Here is a 19,649-nt window from a genome sequence, read left to right as displayed (position 1 = left end):
TAGTTGCTGGGGAAAACTTTGGGGTCCCTGAGGTTCGTGATAGGTCAATAAGGGTCATCTGGCCTTTGGAAGCTTCTAGAAGCTTAGGGGGTCCCTATTTAAGGGGCTAGTTCAGGAGGTCCAGGGTCAGCCGTTTCTGAAGAGGATCAACAGCGGAACTTTACACACATCCACGGTCCTGCTCAGTAACTGGGCAATCATGGGTGCCCAGCGAACATTGCGGCCGCCGTACCGATCAGAAGTGGGGATACTGTTCAGGTAAGTGTTGTGTTTGGTCTTGCTGATGATATGCTGTGGGTTCCACACTTATCTCTACATAAGCAGAACAGTTTTGATGTATAGGCTCCAGAACTTTTCATACACTATATTGTTAAAAGTATTGGAACGCTCGCTTGCCTTTACACGCAACATGAAATGCATTGGCATCCCAGTCTTAGTCCGTAGGGTTCAATATTGAGTTGGCCCACCCTTTGCAGATATAACAGCTTCAACTCTTCTGGGAGGTTGTCCACAAGGTTTAGGAGTGTGTCTATGGGAATGTTTGACCATTTTTCTAGAAGTGCATTTGTGAGGTCAGGCACTGATGTGAATGAGAAGGCCTGGCTGCCGGTCTCTGCTCTAATTCATCTCAAAGGTGTTCTATCGGGTTGAGTTCAGAACTCTGCAGGCCAGTCAAGTTCCTTCACCCCAAACTCGCTCATCCATGTCTTTATGGACTTTGCTTTGTGCACTGGTCCAAATCATTTGGTGGAGGGGGGATTATGGTGTGGGGAGGGGGTATTATGGTGTGGGGTTGTTTTTCTGGGTATGCTTCAGCATACCAAGACATTTTGAACAATTTAATTCTCCCAACTTTGTGGGAACAGTTTGGAGTTGGCCCCTTCCTGTTCAAACATGACTGTGCATCAATGCAGAAACCAAGGTCCATAAAGACATGAATGAGCGAGTTTGAGGTGGAAGAACTTGACTGGTCCTGACCTGAACTCGATAGAACACCTTTGGGATGAATTATAGCGGAGACTGCGAGCCAGGCCTTCTTATCCAACATCAGTGCCTGACCTCACAAATGCATTTCTGGAAAAATGGTCAAACATTCCCATAGACACACTCCTAAACCTTTTGAACAGCCTTACCAGTAGAGTTGACGCTGTTATAGCTGCAAAGGGTGGGCCAACTCAATAACAAACTCTACCTACTAAGACTGGGATGCCATTAAAGTTCATGTGTGTGTAAAGTTAGGCCTCGTACACACAATCGGTTAACCAGAGGACAACGGTCTGATGGACCATTTTCATCGGTCAAAACCGATTGTGTGTGGGCCCCATAGGTTATTTAACCATCAGTTAAAAAAAAGCCAACTTGCTTTAAATTTAACCGATGGATTCCTAACCAATAGGTCAAAACCGATCGTTAGTAGGCACAACCATTGGTTAAAACTCCACGCATGCTCAGAATCAAGTCGACGCATGCTTGGAAGCATTGAACTTCGTTTTTTTCAGCACGTCGTTTTACGTCACCACATTCTGACGCGATCGGTTATTTAACCGATGGTGTGTGGGCGCGACGGACCATCAGTCAGCTTCATCGGTTAACCTATGACAACTGTCCTTCAGACCGTTCTCATCGGATGGACTAATCGTGTGTATGAGGCTTTAGGTGTCACAATACTTTTGGTAGTATAGTGTTTGGTTCTGATTAAAGAATGATAATAGTTTTCTGGCACTAGATACTATGAAATATCACAGAACATAAAATTGTCTGTAAACACCTTATTTATCGGGGTATTGCGCGCTCCGGCGTATAGCGCGCACCCCTAATGTGGACCCGCATTCCTGTAAAAAAAAACATTTTAGTACTTACAGTTTTGGTGTCTTGCGCGGCGTCCATCGGCGGCCTCGTCGGGTCCCTCGTCCGTCTGCGGCTTCGGTGGGGTCCTCCTCGTCGGGTCCGGCGTCCGTCTGCGGCTTCGGTGGTGTCCTCCTCGTGGGGTCCGGCGTCCGTCTGCGGCTTCGGTGGTGTCCTCCTTGTCGGGTCCGGCGTCCGTCTGCGGCTTTGGTGGTGTCGTTCTGGTCGGGTCTGTCGTCCGTCTGCGGCTTCGGTGGTGTCCTCCCACGCTGTTACCCGTCGAATCGCCACTTCCCGCGCTCAGTTTGAATGCCTGCGCCGACATATACCGTCGTGCAGTACACTCGGCTACATTCGGCCAGGCTCGGCTTCGCTCGTGCTCACGCTCTGTGACGTTCATGCGTGAGCACGAGCGAAGCCAAACCTGGCCGAATGTAGCCGAGTGTACTGCACACGGTATATGTCGGCGCAGGCATTCAAACTGAGCGCGGGAAGCGGGTATCGACGTATATCGCGCCCCCACGAAAAAAGTGTGCGGTATACGCCAAATTCTCTTGTATCGCTTGATTAAAGAGTTATGATATCAATAAGTAAGCATCCCAAATTCCTTTTAGATAATCACCAGGTCCCACTCTCCTCTTGGTATGAGAATGCAGTCAGTAGATCTGTAGGGATGCCGGAAATGTTTTTGTAAGGTGCATATGATGTACAGTAGGTTAGAGGATATGGGCTTTGTTTGGGTATAGCGCACAAATGATCCTCATTTGAAGGAACTGTCCTTGTTTTCAAACCAAATCTGTCTGTCCATCTTTCCTCCTCAATTGTCCCTTATTTAACCTAATATACAAAATGTATTGTTTAAATATTAAACGTGTTACAATTCAATTTCATCAAATTAAAGTATTGCATTTGTTATTTTCAAAGGCCAGTGGTGAAAAAAGAAAAATACTTGTGGGTTTAACTAATCATTTTTTTGCATAATAACATGTAGAAATGGGTAGGTAGATTCAGAAAGAGTTAGGCCGGCTTATCAGTAGATAAGCCGGCCTAACTCTGAATCTACGGCGGCGTTTGTTTAAGCGTATGCTCAGAGATACGCTTAAACAAAGCTAAGATAGGACGGCTTGCGCCGTTCTATCTTAGCTTGCAATTTTTCAGCTGGCCCGCTAGATGGCGCTTCCATAGCGGCCAGCGTAGAATATGTAAATGAGCGTGTACGCCGATTCCCGAAACGTACACGAGCCTGCCGCAGTCGAAGTACGTCGTTTCCGTAAGGCCTTAGGCGGCCTAAAGTTATTCCACCTATGAGGTGGAATAACAATGTTAAAGTATGGCCGGCCGTTCCCGCCGCGAGGTTCTAATTTTTTTCGTCGTTTGCGCAAGTCGTCCGCGAATCGGAAGTTAAGTTGTTTACGTACATGTCGAAATCAATAGGCCCATACGGCATACTTAGCCGCAATGCGCACTGGGAAATGTAGGCGCCCGTCGCATGCGCAGTAGTAAAAAACGTCAAAAAACGTGAGGTCAAGCCTCATTTCCATACAACACGCCCCCCTCCAAGTAATTTGAATTAGGCGCCCTTACGCCCGCTCGTTTTAGGCTACGCCGCCGTAGATTAGCAGGTAAGTTGATTGAAAATCACTACTAGCCTAGCTAATTTACGGCGGCGTAGCCTAAAAACACTAGGCTACGCCGCCCTAAATTTAATCCACTCTACCTGAATCTACCTAGTAGTGTTTTTGTTCATTTTCCTTTTGCATTTTTGTGATCTCTGTAGTCAGCAGTGGGCTGTAGTCAGTCTAAATCCTCGTACACACGATTGGACTTCCATCAGACTTTTCTGTGGATTTTTGTCCGAATCAGCGTTGGCCTTGAACTTATTCTGCATACACACACGGCAGAACATTTTCAGCCAACTTTCACCAAATCACGTGGTTTTTCAGCTCTTTACAGCCACCCTTTGGGCAACTTCTGCTATTGTTGTCTGATCTTTAGCATTGGTTTTGAGCATGCGTGTTTGTACTTTAGACTTTAGTCCGATGGACTTGTGCACACACGATAGGATTATCCTCCATCGGACATTTGTTGCCGGAAAGTTTGAGAGCATGCACAGTGAACATTTGTCAGTTGAAAAACCGAAAACAATTGTCCGATGGAGCATACACACGGTCAGATTGTCCGATAAAACACGTCCATCTGACCGTTGTTGTCAAAAAGTCTGATCGTGTGTATGGGCCTTGAAGGCTCTGCCGTGTGTATGCAGAACAAGTTCACGGCCAACACCCCGTCAGACAAAAATCCACGGAAAAGTCTGATGGAAGTCCGATCGTGTATGAGGCTTAACAATAACAGTGTTTCTCTAAGCATGGAGTATTTTCTCTGCCACATGTCACTACATATGCATATGTAGAGCCAATGGCAGCTTAAATCTCTAGAATCTATGCTCTTTTTCCAACAGCCATCTCCTTAAGGGGCGCTTCCCTGTAGAGTAGATCCTTGCTTCCTTTCATGGCTAGGCCCAAGGCTTAAGGGAGACTAGACTTCTAAGATGGCAACTTCATAAGCCCTTGTTAGGATGCCATCTTAGAAGTTTAGTCTCCCTAGGCCTTGGGACAAACCATGGAAGGAAGCAGGGATCTACACCACAGGGAGGAACCCCCAAAGATGTGGGCTTTTGGAGAAAAGGTACAGGTATATATGTGGTGAGCTTCTGGTCGAGTGGGAAATTTTACACAGGGACTTTCCTATATTTGCCTTCCTTGAAAGATAAAGTTTGAGATAACACTAGAACCTCAACTGGCAATAAGCCAGAGATCTGAAGGGGTCCAGGTAGCACAGTCTGTGATTTTGAAGGTAACCATGAGAGACCTTGGATAAAGAGCTAGAAGAGATTATGATGTAGTCTTATGCCGCGTACACATGATCATTTTTCGGCATGAAAAAAACAAACAAATTTTTCGGCATGTAGAAATAACAACGTTTTTCCAACTTCATCATTAAAACGACGTTGCCCACACACCATCGTTTTTTAAAAAATGCTCTAGCAAAGAGCGGTGACGTACAACACGTACGACGGCACTATAAAGGGGAAGTTCCATGCGGATGACGCCACCCTTGGCGCTGCTTTAGCTGATTTCGTGTTAGTAAAAGACGATTCGCGCTTTTCTGTCTGTTACAGCGTGATGAATGTGCTTACTCCATTATGAATGGTAGTTTTAACAGAACAAGCGCTCCCGTCTCATAACTTGCTTCTGAGCATGCGTGGGTTTTTAACGTCGTTTTAGCCCACACACGATCATTTTTTACAACCCGAAAAACAAGAATAGTCGAAGGGTTCAGGGAATCCCCACAAACCCTGAAACACCAACAGAAGAAAGTGGGCGGGGAGGACTAAAGCGGTACTAGATAAAGTGACTCTACTCAAACCAGAGCTATCACATAAGTAGATTTAGAAAAATGTATTAACATAGGGCCAAATCCACAGCAACGTAACTTAAGTGATTTAAGTTACACTGCCGCAAATTTCCTAAGTTAGGTATCGATCCACAACACACTTACCTGGAAATTTGCTGCGGTGTAACTCAAATCCGTCCGGCGCAAGGCGTGCCGAATCTAATGGGGCGAGTCCCATTTAAATTAGGCGCGCTCCCGCGCCGGACGTACTGCGCATGCTCCGTCGGGTAACTTACCCGACGTGCATTGCGCTAACTGACGTCGCTCCGACGTCATTTGCTTAGACGGTAACGTAAAGGGCGTCCAGCGCCATTCACGGAGGTCTTACGCAAACGACGTAGAGTTTGAATTTTCGACGCGGGAACGACGGCCATACTTAATAGGGCTTAGTCAAATAGGACTCAGCCCTATTTTTACACGGCGTAACTCGACGTAAACGACGTAGCATTAGAGCGACGGGCCCGTCGGAGCGTTCGTGGATGGCCGTAAGTGTTCATTTGCATATTCTAGGCCGGCCGCAATGGCCTCGCCACCTAGCGGCCGGCCTAGAATTGCATCCTTAAGATCCGACAGTGTAATTCAATTACACATGTCGGATCTTTTGTCTATCTCTTGGAAACCGATTCTGTGGATCAGTTCCAAAGATAGAAACAGGGATACGACGTCGTATCTCTTTTGAGGATTACCCCCATAGTATACATAAAAAGGAATTAAAAAACGAAAAACAACATAGTTTAAAACGTCGTTAAAAAATGCAGCATGTTCGGAAAAAAAATGTTGTCGTTTTTCAGAACCCGAAAAATGATGTGAAGCCCACACACCATCATTTTAAATGACATTATTTTAAAACAGCGTTCTTTTCATGCCGAAAAATGATCGCGTGTACGCAGCATCATGATACAGTGCATTTTGGGGCTATCCCGATTTAGACCTCACCTTCCTTCCCATATTGCTATGCCTAATAAAACAACTTCTTTTTTTTTTTATTTACTACAGCGAATGACGCCCATAACTGTGAGACTTCCCTGCTAAGTAAGTGAATCTGGGTCATCTTTAATGTAGCTGTTTGGTAGCTGAAGAACAATATTCATGTGCAATTATTAAACTTCAGTACAAATAGGGCTTTAAACTTTTCATGATAGATAAGGACAATTCTCTCTTGACCTCACCGGATCATTTGTGGAAGCAGTCACACTGCTTTAACCATACAGCCACATGTATGGAGGAATTAAGTCTTCCTGCTCTCACTACCAGCAGATGTGATGCACTACTTTATCTTTAGGATACTCTAGAGCAGGGGTGCCCAACCAGTGGCCCGCGGAGCCCGCTGATGTGGCCCGCGACCTCCCGCTCTGGGATAGAATACTGTTATTAAAGGTCAGTTTTATTAATAAAATCACAATGTATATATGGGCATATCTATTCAGGAGTGTTTACTGGGCTGCTTTCAAACTAATCCACAGATGCAGAGCAGCGTACCGGCGGGTTCCCTGCACTGCAGGCTTTGGGAATATCCTTGAAAGGAAGCAGGGATCTCCCATATATGTGGTGGAACCCCTGAGGTAGTTGGCTGCAGAAGAAGAGAACATAAGGTTGAGAGGAAACAAGCTGTCCCTATAAATGCAGATGTGGTGGGCGACTGGTTGAGTGGGAAGTTATACACCAGAACTTTCCCATGTTTGCCTGCCTTGGAAGGTGAAGACTGAGATACCACTAATACCTCAAATGCCAAGGAGCCAGAAGTCTGGAAGAATCCAGCCAGCACAGTCTGATAAAAATTTAGGAGGGATTGTAGGCCAGTCTAAAGTGTAAGACCAAGTGTATTTTATGGTTATCCTAACCCAGACCTCACCCTCCTTCCCATATTGCCATGTACTAAAAATCTTGTTCTCCATTTTAAATCTACTACAGCTGAGGATGCCCTTAATTCTGAGCTAGGAATCGCATCTGAGGGGAAGACTTGTGAGACTTTCCCACCAGGTAAGTGGACCTAGAGCATTTTTAATGTAGTCATTTGGTAGCTGAAGATCAATATTCATGTGCAACTACTGAAGGTCCTTACAAATTCGGTTAAAAACTCCTTATGGTATCTGTAACTGGTGACACGATAGGAGTGTGGCCTTTGCCTATACAGGTTTTCTTAAAAAGGTTCTCTTCTTTACCACCTCAGAACACCAGGAGGTATAATCTGGGTAGAGACAAGGGGGTAGATCCACAGAGCAAGTACGCCGGCGTAGCTACTGCTACGCCGGCGTACTTTCTAATTTCCAGCGTCGTATCTTTAGTTTGAATCCTCAAACCAAGATACGACGGCATCTGGGTTCGATCCGACAGGTGTACGGCTTCGTACGCCTTCGGGTTGTAGATGCAATACTTTGGCGTCCGCTGGGTGGAGTTTGCATCGTTTTTCCGCGTCGGGTATGCAAATTAGCTTTTTCCGACGATCCACGAACGTATGCGCGGCCGTCGCATTCTCTTACGTCGTCTCTAGTCGGCTTTTTCCGGCGTATAGTTAAAGCTGGTATTTTGCGGCGTATAGATAGACTTGCCATGTTAAGTATGGCCGTCGTTCCCGCGTCGAAATGTGAATTTTTTTTTTGCGTAAGTCGTCCGTGAATACGGATGGACGTAACTCACGTCTAAGTTCAAAAAAAGACGTCATTTCGCGCAAAGCACGGCGGGAAATTTCTGGACGACGCATGCGCAGTTCATTCGGCGCGGGGACGCGCTTCATTTAAATGAAACCCGCCCCCTGATCGCCGAATTGAATTCCGCCGCCAGAAATACACTACGCCGCCATAACTTAAGGCGCGAAATCGTTGAGGATTCGAAATTCCGCCAGGTAAGGTACGGCGGCGTAGCGTATATCTGATACGCTGCGCGGATCCAATTCTCTGTGGATCTACCCCAAGGTTTTGTAGCACCACTACAAATAAAAAATCAAAAGGAAATAAATACACTAACACTAAAGCCCTGTACACACGATCGGTTTGTCCGATGAAAACAGACTGATGGACTGTTTTCATCGGACAAACCAATCGTGTGTGGGTCCCATCGGTTTGTTTTCCAAAAAATAGAACATGTTTTAAATTTTTCCTATGGATAAAAAACGATCGTCTGTTTGAAAGTCCATCGATCAAAAATCCACACATGCTCAGAATCAAGTCGACGCATGCTCGTCGGCCCATGCCCTTTTATGAGACATCAGGTGTCTTAAAGAAGTCTCACCTGCCTTTCAATGAAACTAATGGAGTGGAAATCGTTGGGGAAAGTGACTCCATGATCCAAGTTGCTTCTGAATTTTTTGCATCGGCTCTCATAGATTTAGGCTGCATTCACACCTGAGCGTAGGGCGTTCGGTCGTTTTTTCGGGCGTTTTTTTTTCGCGCGTATTCATGCTTATTTGCGCGTTTGCATACAGCGTCGTGCGACGTTTTTGTACTTCGGCGTTTCTTATTTTAGCCAATAGGAAAAATTATCATCTTTTCATCACTTGTTGCTATGTTGGTAGATTTTTTTTAATCTTCTGCATGGGCGACAAGTTCTATTGATTAAAGCGACGAAACGCCCATAGCAAACGCCCGTTGTCGCGCGATACGCTCAATACGCGCGTTTCCCATTACTTTCTATGGGGGAAAAAAAACGCTCAAACGCCGCTGTCGCGCGATTCGCGCGACAAAAAAAGGTCCGGGACTTGTTTGAGCTTCGCGCGACAGGCGTTTGGGCGTTCAGGCGTTCAGGTGTGAACAGTCACCATAGGGAATAATGTTAATTCTCCCCTCTGGCGTTTGTGAGCAGTGCGCTTCAGGCGTAAAAACGCCTAGGTGTGAATGGGGCCTTAGCAATATTTTTCTCTGGCATTTCTTGCTTTTTCATAGGAGAGAATTGGACACATCAAATGCTGCTGAAGAGATCATTAAAGGGTACTTTGCATTGCACTATGCAGATTGCATGCATTATCCCAAGACGTTTCATAACTAACCACTTAAAGACCTTAGGTGTTTTTCAGATTTGGTGTTTGCAAGACTAAAACAGTTTTTTCTGCTAGAAAATTACTTAAAACCCCCAATCATTATATATATTTTTTTCTAACACCCTAGAGAATAAAATGGCGGTCATCGCAATACTTTTTGTCACACCGTATTTGCGCAGCGGTCTTACAAGCGCACTTTTTTGGGAAAAAATTCACTTTTTTGAATTAAAAAATAAGACAACAATAAATTTGGCCCAATTTTTTTATATATTGTGAAAGATAATGTTACGCCGAGTAAAATGATACCCAACATGTCACGCTTTAAAATTGCGCCCGCTCGTGGCATGGCGTCAAACTTTTACCCTTAAAAATCTAGATAGGCGACGTTTAAAAAATTCTATAAGTTGCATTTTTTGAGCTACAGAGTAGGTCTAGGGCTATAATTATTGCTCTCGCTCTAACGATCGCGGCGATACCTCACTTGTGTGATTTGAACACCGTTTTCATATGCGGGCGCTACTCGCGTATGCGTTCGCTTCTGCGCGCAAGCTCGTCGGGACGGGGCGCTTTAAAAAAAAAATGTTTTTGTTTTCTTATTTCATTTTATTGATTTTATAATTTTTTACACTAAAATATAAAAAAAAAAAAATTATCACTTTTATTCCTATTACAAGGAATGTAAACATCCCTTGTAATAGAAAAAAGCATGACAGGTCCTCTTAAATATGAGATCTGGGGTCAAAAAGACCTCAGATCTTATATTTAGGCTTAAATGCAAGAAAAAAAAAAAAAAAGGAAAATTTGTCATTTAAAAAAATGACAAAAAAAAAATTGTCTCTTTAAGAGGCTGGGCGGGACTGACGTTTTGACGTCACTTCCGCCCAGCAGAGCTATGAGGACGGGTGGGGGCCATCTTGCCCTCACTACAGTCCTCACTCTCCAGGCGGCAGCATCGGATCTCCTCCGCCGCTACCGACGGCTCCGGTAAGCGGCGGAGGGCGCGGAAAAGCGGCGGGAGGGGGGGCCCCTCTCCCGCCACCGATAACGGCGATCTCACGGCGAATCCGCCGCGGGGACCGCCGTTATCGTTTACACGGCCGCCCGCTGAAAACATGGATATCTCAGTTGTGGCAGCAGCTGCTGCCGTTACTGAGATATCCATGTTTAAAAAGAGGACGTACATTTACAATACGCGGGTCGGGAAGTGGCTAAGATTGCTTGCAAACAGACAGACTAATGCGGCGTACACCAGGTCGGAATTTTAAATGGAAAAAGTCAGACAGACCGTGTGTATGCCCCATCGGAAATTTCGACGGAGTTTGAAAGAGAACATGTTCTCTTTTTTCCGACTAAAAAAAATCGGAAATTCCGTTTGTCTGTATGAATTTCCGACAGAGAAAAAAACACGCATGCTCGTAAACAATTTGAGCAGGCGCAGGCTGTCCAACATTGATGGTCTCCCACTGTGATCCCTCCATAAAACCGATTCGTTCGGGTCTCGGACCAGCCAGTGGATGGTGCCGGCTGGTGGCTCAGGTTTCCCGTTCGGGGACCCAGGCAGAGAGACGCATGCTCGGAAGCATGGAACTTCATTTTTCTAGGCTCGTCATAATGTTGTACATCACTGTGTTTTTTGACGGTCAGAATTTGGTGTGTCTTTGTGTATGCAAGACAGCTTGAGCGGAATTCCGTCTGAAAAACCCGGAATTTCTGGGATAGTGCATGACAATAGCAAAGCTGTATGGGAGGAGCTGCATACATTCACAATGCCAGTTCTAGATGTGCACATGTGTATAGAAATCATAAGAAATTTTGGATAAAGAACAACTTTCCAAATTGCAGTGTCTTGCAGCAGTAGAGTTCTCATTTAAAATCCAGACCGGAGCACTAAGGGGTAGATTCAGAGAGCAATTACGCCTGCGTATCCATAGATACGCAGCGTAATTGCTAAGTAGCGCTGGCGTATCTACTTTCTGTATATAGAAAGCTAGATACGCCGACTGTAGCCTAAGATACGACTGGCATAAGTCTCTTATGCCGTCGTATCTTAGGGTGCATTCTGACGCTGGCCGCTAGGTGGCGCACCAGTAGTTGTCAGCGTAGAGTATGCAAATTGCATACTTACGCCGATTCACAAACGTACGTGTGGCCGGCGCTCGTTTTTTACGTCGTTTGCGTACGTCGTTTTCGCCGTAAGGCTGCTCCTGCTATTAGGAGGCGCAGCCAATGTTAAGTATGGACGTCGTTCCCGCGTCACGATTTCAAAAATTTGACGTCGTTTGCGTAAGTCGTCCGTGAATGGCGCTGGACGCCATTTACGTTCACGTCGATACCAATGACGTCCTTGCGACGTCAATTACCGCAATGCACGTCGGGAAATTTTAGGGACGGCGCATGCGCAGTACATTCGGCTCGGGAGCGCGCCTAATTTAAATTATCCACGCCCCCTACGGGATCATTTGAATTACGCGCGCTTACGCCTGCCCCTTTTGCGCTACGCCGCCGCAACTTTACAGGCAAGTGCTTTGTGAATCAAGCACTTGCCTGTAAAACTTGCGGCCGCGTAACATAAATGTCATACGTTACGCCTTAACTGTGTTAAGTTTGCATGTTCAGGGAGTGCTTGTGTGGGTTACCTCCAGGTACTTTTTTTAGCCATGATGGCCTCCTAACCTCCTAAGCGCTTTGAGTTCCCACTGAGAAAAACGCTATAGAAATACAAATTACATAGGTTAAACATATGCAGCCCAAGCCCTTCAATTACAAGAAATATTTCTCCCTTGTAATAATGGCCATATGCAACCGCAATTACTGTACAAGTTTATCTTTATCAATATAGGTGTCCACAAGACTAGAGCAGAATGAGATGACCACGGGGAGAAGAGAAGACTGATAAAGCAATGTATGAAAATGCCGTCTGACAAACCATCTCCTGGAACCACAGCGCCTGTTCTGCTACAGTGGCATATGATCAATATTGTTTATATGGGAAAATTGCGCTTAGTGATCTAATTGTAATTGATAATAGGTGACATAACAGCAGCACTCATAATTATGTACACACCATAAAAGCAAATAAATAAAGAAAAAATGTTGCGCTGTCAAAATAGTGATATATATTATAAAGTCTTTCCTCAATGTACTATCAGAGTATATGAACTCGTAATGCCTTGTAAACACGATCAGAATTTACGATGGAAAAAGTCAGACGTACTTTTTCCATCAGATATTCCGATCGTGTGTAGCCCCATCTGAGTTTTTTCATCGGAAATTCCGATGAATTCCATCGACGTTTAGATAAAGAACATGTTCTATATTACGTGCAATGTGGAATCTTCCTTCAAGAGAAGAGAAAATACATAAAAAGACTTACCGCATTTATCTGTCTATAGCGCGCACCGGCGTATAGCGCGCACCCCTAATCTAGAAGGAAAATTCCTGAAAAAAAAAATGAATTGCTTACAGTTTTGGTGTCTTGCCCGGCGTCCATCGGCGGCCTTGTTCAGTCCGGCGTCCGTATGCGGCCGTGCGCGGGGTCTGTCCAGCCTTCCTCGGGGCGTCTGTCCAGGTGTCCGTCTGCGGCTTCCTCGTGGCGTCCATCCAGGTGTCCGTCTGCGGCTTCCTCGCGGGGTTCGTCCAGGTGTCCGTCTGCGGCTTTCTCGTGGCGTCCATCCAGGTGTCCGTCTGCGGCTTCCTCGCGGGGTTCGTCCAGGTGTCCGTCCAGTCCTCCATCCGCACGTTGCCCGTGGTTGCGGCGGTGTTCGTTTTTGAATTAGGTGCCGAGCTGAGAGGAGCCGGATTTCCTGTTTGTTCGGCTTCTCTCGGCTCCTCTCGCGTGGCTGCGGGCGTTGCCGAGTGCGTAGTACACTCGGCTCGGCTCAGCTCCAGGCTGCGGCGCTCAGCGCCTAATTAAAAAAACAAACACCGCTGCAACAGTATCGGCGTATATCGCGCACCCACGATTTTCCCCTGATTTTCCCCTGCGTTCCCCCACGTTCCCGCTGAAAAAAATCCGCGGATATAATCCTAATCTCCGTGCAACACGAATAACCTTTCCATCTACCCTCTTTTTTTGTCCTAGCCTAATGTTACTCTCCCATTTGCCCTATGTTAATCCTAACCCACCCAACTTCCTTAGAATTTCCAATCTACCCTAACCTATCCGTTTTTCAACTGTCCCACTGTAATCCTAGCCCTGCCACCTGCCCTATCCTGATCCTAACCCTCCTATCTACCCCTCGACTATTGCTAACCTTCTATTTACCCAAACCTAAAATATACCCTTCCATCTGCCCTAGTCTAAACTTTTATCTACTCTAGTCTAATCCCAACCTTTCTATCTGCTGTAACCTAATCCCAACCTTTCTATCTGCTGTAACCTAATCCTAACCTTTCTATCTGCCCTGGTCTAATTTTACTTTCAAAGTATTTTATTTTCAAGAAATAAGAAATAATATAAAGACAATAAATCACAATAAATCTTAAAGCGGGAGTTCACCCATAAATGCTGTTTTTGCTGTTTTTACCCTTAGATTGAGGCTCATTTAGTCTAGGGGAATCGGCTAGTTGTTTTAAAATCCGAGCATTACTTACCGTTGTAGAGGGCGATCTTCTCCGTCGCTTCCGGGTATGGGGCTTCGGGACTGGGCGTTCCTTCTTGATTGACAGGCTTCCAAAAGGCTTCCGACGGTCGCATCCATCGCGTCAAGATGTTCCAAAAGTAGCCGAACGTCGGTGCGCAGGCGCAGCATAGAGCCGCACCGACGTTCGGCTTCTTTCGGCTACTCGTGACGCGATGGATGCGACCGTCGGAAGCCTGTCGGAAGACTGTCAATCAAGAAGGAACGCCCAGTCCCGAAGCCCCATACCCGTAAGTGGCGGAGAAGATTGCCCTCTACAACGGTAAGTAATGCTCGGATTTTAAAACAACTAGCCGATTCCCCTAGACAAAATGAGCATCCATCTAAGGGTAAAAACAGCATTTATGGGTGAACTCCCGCTTTAAGTAACAGAAAAATATCCAATATAACACATCTGTAATTCGCCAAAAAAATAGCTTATAAATATAATAAAACTAAAGGATAAACCTGTAAATAGGATCCTTAAACACGTTGCCCTGGTCGAATTTTAACCCACCTGTCCCAGCCCAATCCTAATTTACCATCTGACCTTGCTTACTTACCCTTTTAGCTACCAAAACCTAATCCATTCCTCACCATCTCCAGTAGCCTAATCCTAACCTGCCCATTTACTCTAAACCTAATCCTGGGTCTTCCATCTGTTCTAGCCTTTATTGTAGCCCTGTTATATAATTCCCACCAGCAATTTAGGTCTTCTTTTCCAAGGAAGGAACATCATTTACACACAAGGTGGGGTTTTTAATCACTTCATCATAAGCTGTGTGCTTTTAATGTTTGTAAAAACGAGTCTCTTCATAAGAATACTTTACTTTGTAATCCAATGCAAAGCATTATAACATTCACTTTAATAACTCTTCATAAACTAGATACACATACAAACAAAGACACGTACTATTAGCTTTCAGGGTTGAATAAGGAAATAGCACAATTTAATCTAATCAAATATCTGGAAAGCTTATAAAATGAACTTTGAATATCTTGGCTGGAGAATGATTACCAAAAATGTTTAAGAAGTTCCCATTTTACAGACAAGCTAAAAAAAGTTTTTGTTCAGTTTTCTTTTTTTATTGTAAGTCTAAATTTTCATAAACTGAAGTTACATTTTTATCTGTAAGACATTTTTAAGAAATTATTTAGGTAGATTCAAATCCTTCGCCTAACGGAGTCACCGGTAGCGGCGGAGACGATCGCGTGCGCTCCCCTCTGAGCCTGGGTGCCGAGTGAGGGGAAGATTACCTCCACTCGACTCCATAGCATTAGAGGGCGGAAGCAATGTCAAACGTCATTTCTGCCCAATGCTCCTTTTTATTTTTTTCAAATGAAATTTTTTGCTTTTTAGTGTAAATATGAGGTCTCAGGTGTTTTTGAGAGACAGAGAGAGAGAGCCAGAGAGAGAGAGACCCCTAACCTTGTCCCTGTCTGCAGTCCCTCCTGTTCCCACCTGTCCCAGTCCCTTGTCTGTAGGTAGGTGTGTGTGATGTCCAGTACCTTCCATGCCAGCAGTAGGAAGTTCATAATTGCCGTGTGGCGATGAGCAAGGCCCCATCATCCTGCTCACACCCTGAGGATGCCGCTGTTTGCTGCTTCGCTCCTGCTCCACTGGACCGGTACTCTCCATGACAAGGGGCTCAAGGGCAGCTGCCTCTTTTGCCCCACGTTAAAGACAGCCTTTTTTGGGATGGCTTGGCCCCCTATGTGTGTATGGGCCATCCTCCCCTGATGGTGGCCCTGCATACTGATACTGTAAGGGCTTACCTTGGTTGGAGTCCATAATGCAGAGTTGCAGGGATGGACTGGGACAAGATTTTGGCCCTGGACTTCATCCAGACTGGCCCATTTGACAGGTCTCTCCCATGGCGGCCGGACAACTCCCGCACCCCCCCGGCCACCCAAGCCCCATCTCCCCCTTCACTAGCCACTAGCCATTCTACTTTATTAGAGTAGGACGGCTGGTACAGGTACTCTTATAGGCAGTACCAGTGGGGAAGCTAGACATTATTTCACCCGGGGCAAAGAATCAGTTCAGTGCCCCCCCTTATGGGACAAGATTAGGCAGAAGTGAGAAACTCCCAGGCCATAGCTGTTAAGTCAGCTGTCTGTCCCCTCCCCCATGCTCCTCTATTGTCCCCCCTTCTCCTCTGGTCCTCCCCTTGCGTCTCTGTTCCCCCCCAGGTGAGCACTGCGGGGAGGGAGAGGAGGTGAGCGCTGCAGGAAGGGAGAGACAGAGGAACGGAGGGGGGAGGCGGTCCCCTGTCACTGAAGCCGGCCCACTGAGCCATCGGCCCACCGGGAAACTCCCTGTAGTCCCAATGGCCAGTCCATCCCTGCAGAGTTGTATGCTCTACCCTTGCAAATATACACAGCCCACGGTAACAAGGTAAGAAGCTACCTGGGCTGTGAGTCTGTGCACGGGGGCTTGACAGGAATTTGCCAAAGGATAGTCGGAGTAAAGCCGTAGTCAGGGATTCCAGAATTTAGAATAAACGATCAACATAGCCAGGGTCAGAAGCCAGAGTCAGTCTTGTAGCTGTAACTAGAACACAGGAATACAGGCACACAGGAACCTTTGGCAATGATAGAAACAGAATAATGAACTGACAAATCCCTCAGAGTGAGGCAGTGTTTAATGCCCTAGTTGATTAGGTAACCTGCCTCAGCTGAACCAGGAGAGACAGGCGCAGATTGCAAGGAGATCCAGACAAAGGCAATCAGCACATCATTCAAAACTAGCCTTTGCTGGAAAGCAGGCAGAATACCAAAGAACCAAAGCAGCAACAGAGAGGTCCTGGGTTCAATACCGCCCAGAGCCACCTGGGGCGAGACCACGCCCGGCCGCCTGCATGGCACAGCAGGAACTGTGACAGAACTGCACATCTTTTTGCAAACAGTTCTGTGACACAGCAAAAGGAGCAGGGCCAATGACAGTGGCTCTGTACACATGATAACTTTTCCCAACCATAGTATCACTGAATGTAAACAAAGGTTGCTGTTAGCAGCCATGCCTCATTTACTGGCTGGTAAATGAGACACTAGTGAGTACCAGTGCAATCCAGTAACAGTGCCAACAATAATAAAATCTATCCCTCCAATGTCATTACCCCTCTACTGTATATCAAACCCACCCTGTCTCTGATCTGACCTTTATATTAATCTCAGATATGTGGGTACAGTGAGAATGTGTAGCCCTATAGGCTTTTGGGTGATCTGAGAATGGTCTAAACAAGTGGTTCTTAACCACCAGGACATGGCCCACTGCCAGCTGTGGCCTCCCTCCTCCTGGACCGCCAGTTAGCTACTAATCCCCTAATATCCCCTAATATCTCGCATTGCCTTCCAGCTCCCATAGCAACACTTAACATTCCATTGATGCCCTCAGTGCCCCTCAACTTTTCACAGTGCTTCCTAGCTTACCTCAAAGCCTCCAGTCCCCTATGGTACCTCCAACAGCCTCCTGGCTAAATTGTTTCTCACACTCAGAGTCTTTATATATGTGAATGTGGGTTTATCAAGTAGAATGACACCTAGTTTGAGACACCTTAACCACTTAAAGACCTCAGGTGTTTTTCAGATTTGGTGTTTGCAAGACTAAAACATTTTTTTCTGCTAGAAAATTACTTAAAACCCCCAAACATTATATATATTTTTTTTCTAACACCCTAGAGAATAAAATGGCGGTCATTGCAATACTTTTTGTCACACCGTATTTGCGCAGCAGTCTTACAAGCGCACTTTTTTTGGAAAAAATTCACTTTTTTGAATTAAAAAATAAGACAACAATAAATTTGGCCCAATTTTTTTATATATTGTGAAAGATAATGTTACGCCGAGTAAAATGATACCCAACATGTCACGCTTTAAAATTGCGCCCGCTCGTGGCATGGCGTCAAACTTTTACCCTTAAAAATCTAGATAGGCGACGTTTAAAAAATTCTATAAGTTGCATTTTTTGAGCTACAGAGTAGCTCTAGGGCTATAATTATTGCTCTCGCTCTAACGATCGCGGCGATACCTCACTTGTGTGATTTGAACACCGTTTTCATATGCGGGCGCTACTCACGTATGCGTTCGCTTCTGCGCGCGAGCTCGTCAGGACGGGGCGCTTTAAAAAAAATTTTTTTTTGTTTTCTTATTTCATTTTATTGATTTTATTATTTTTTACACTAAAATATAAAAAAAAAAAAAAATGATCACTTTTATTCCTATTACAAGGAATGTAAACATCCCTTGTAATAGAAAAAAGCATGACAGGTCCTCTTATATATGAGATCTGGGGTCAAAAAGACCTCAGATCTCATAATTAGGCTTAAATGCAAAAAAAAAAAAAAAAAAAGGAAAATTTGTCATTTAAAAAAATGACAGAAAAAAAATTGTCTCTTTAAGAGGCTGGGCGGGACTGACGTTTTGACGTCACTTCCGCCCAGCAGAGCTATGAGGACGGGTGGGGGCCATCTTGCCCTCACTCAAGTCCTCACTCTCCTGGCGGCAGCATCGGATCTCCTCCGCCGCTACCGACGGCTCCGGTAAGCGGCGGAGGGCGCGGAAAAGCGGCGGGAGGGGGGGGGCCCCTCTCCCGCCACCGATAACGGCGATCTCGCGGCGAATCCGCCGCGGAGACCGCCGTTATCGTTTACACGGCCGCCAGCTGAAAACATGGATATCTCAGTTGTGGCAGCAGCTGCTGCCGTTACTGAGATATCCATGTTTAAAAAGAGGACGTATATATACAGTGGGGGGTCCTTAAGTGGTTTTTAAACAAGACCCCAAACTAGGTGTCATTCTACCAGATAAATACACATTCACCTATAGAAAGGCTCTGAGTGTGAGAAGCAAAATAGCCCCGAGCCAAATAAGGCATAATGACCCAAGTATTGTTATGATAAGCACTCTTTGCTCTTTTTTTTATGTAAAAGGCATGTACCTATGCAGAAAAAACTCAGAAAAATGTGTCCATTTGTGACACACAAGCACAAATCCTGTTTAGATAACTGGGGGGAAAATAATGAATTTCAGGAATTTTGTAGTTGTTCAACTGAATTTGTGACTTATTATTTACAATGTCTTTGTGGTTTACTATATGTAGAATACATTATAAGGACGATTAGAAGATGATTTGGGACCCATAGGAGACCCATAGAGTCCCTAGGCTCTGCATGTTGAAACATAATAAATGGAACTGTGATCTAAAGGTACAAGTGACTGAGGCAATTCCCCAGGGAGGATCCTTTGGTGAGAGATTCCAGAAATTATGTCATAGAGAGCTATTCTGGATCTTCGCTCTGGATACCCTTCACCCCAAGGGGTTAAATGAGGAACTAGAGTTCCGTACTATCCTCTAACTATGTCCTTAGTGGACAACAGCTATGTATAGCCCCTATCCTTATAGCCCATTTTGGGTTAATATTACATTGTAAATACACATGATAATGAATATGTTACATAGTATCCACAATACTATAGGAGATATTATGTTTTATATAAGTCCTTTTGGACTCTGTGTGTAAATTGTATAGTGGATCCGCTTTTTAAATTCTTTAACTATTTGTTATGGATTTACTGTTTTTATTGCTTTTTTATTGATTAAATTATGTTTACTTGTCAATATAATAATACAATAGGCTAAAATAGCCATCATAAGACAATATAGGGATATTTCAAAAATCACTACTTTAATTCAAATTAATTTATGAATGTGATGGCTTGCATGATTTTTTTTTTATATAATTCTTTATTCATGTATA

At 45.1% G+C, this 19,649-nt stretch overlaps 1 long non-coding RNA gene across 1 annotated transcript; it reads left to right on the top strand.

The window, feature by feature from the left end:
* Positions 1-228: 228 nt before the first annotated feature.
* LOC120944806 lies at positions 229-12,330 on the top strand. Its single transcript, XR_005750474.1, has 4 exons — positions 229-258; positions 6,295-6,330; positions 7,210-7,278; positions 12,111-12,330. It is a non-coding gene; the product is annotated as an uncharacterized LOC120944806 (long non-coding RNA).
* The last annotated feature ends 7,319 nt before the right edge of the window (positions 12,331-19,649 follow it).

Source organism: Rana temporaria, chromosome 7 (assembly GCF_905171775.1).
Source record: "Rana temporaria chromosome 7, aRanTem1.1, whole genome shotgun sequence".
In the NCBI taxonomy this organism is placed as follows: domain Eukaryota; kingdom Metazoa; phylum Chordata; class Amphibia; order Anura; family Ranidae; genus Rana; species Rana temporaria.
Note: the sequence above shows the minus strand (reverse complement) of the source record. Positions and strands in the feature narration are given on the sequence as shown.